General features: G+C 54.0%; 1 protein-coding gene across 1 annotated transcript in view; it reads right to left on the minus strand.

Moving 5' to 3' along the window:
* Positions 1 to 703, minus strand: part of LOC107102160 (protein FAM49B-like) — a 32,263-nt gene extending 31,560 nt beyond the window's left edge. The window contains exon 1 of the mRNA XM_015401359.1: positions 449 to 703. The gene's annotated coding sequence lies outside the window, so the exon portion shown is untranslated. The remainder of the gene's footprint in view (positions 1 to 448) is intronic.
* Between the last annotated feature and the right edge of the window lie 205 nt (positions 704 to 908).

The following is a 908-nucleotide window of genomic DNA, read 5'->3' on the forward strand; positions in this document are numbered from 1 at the left end:
ATGATTAAAATGTTTAGTTTGTTTTTAAATATTGGTTGTTATGGTTTGAGTCAGAAGTTTAAATGTTAAATCAGGATTTAACCTTTTAACCTCTCCTAATGATCCAGATCAACTCCTCTGATCTTCTCAAACCCCCCACCTCCCCCCACCCCTCCGGGGCAGGTTTTCCGGGTTTGGCCCCCCCAGCGGGTCCCTCATGTCATCCTAGGCTGGGGAACCAGCCGCAGGGGACCCGCTGTGAGCCGGACCTCCAGAGAAGCGCTCGGATTTGGAGGATTTTCTGTTTAACCTCTCAGCTCAGGGTGGATCGGCCTCCTGACGGGGAACGGAACCGGAAGTCAGTGGAGCAGAACTCTGAGCCCAGAAGCCCGGGTGCAGATCCTCCTCCTGCAGCCCGGACCCACCCTGAGCTCTAACCCAGCTCTCAGACCCGAACCCCGCCGCTCACCTGCACTGCTCGCTGGTCGCTGGGTGCGGAGCGGATCGATGGCCCTGATGTGCCCGCGGTGCTCCAGGTGTCTCCCGGCGGCCCGCCTCCTCTTCTACATGCTGGGGAGAGTAAACCCGGAAACCGGCGGCGCGCAGCTCCGTTAACTATAAAAGGAGTGATTTCCTCACGAGGAACTGAAGCGTCAGCCAATCAGAGCGCAGCAGGAGGCGAGCTGAGCGGCGCGAGCTCACAGCACAGAGCATCGGAACCGGTCCTGGTCCAAACCCAGCAGCTCTGCCCAGAACCAGACTCCCTTCAGAATCCACGTGGAATAAGACACGTTCTCCAGTTCTCATCTAATCTCGCGAGTTTTTCTGTTTTAACGATAAATAAAAACTATTTTCATTCACTTTTCTTTAATTCGGCTCACAAACTAAGCCTGCTGATAAAAACAGTTCTGGTAAATAACTTCAGAGTT

The sequence above is a fragment of the Cyprinodon variegatus genome, unplaced genomic scaffold (genome assembly GCF_000732505.1).
Source record: "Cyprinodon variegatus isolate N-32 unplaced genomic scaffold, C_variegatus-1.0 Scaffold1212, whole genome shotgun sequence".
NCBI lineage: Eukaryota > Metazoa > Chordata > Actinopteri > Cyprinodontiformes > Cyprinodontidae > Cyprinodon > Cyprinodon variegatus.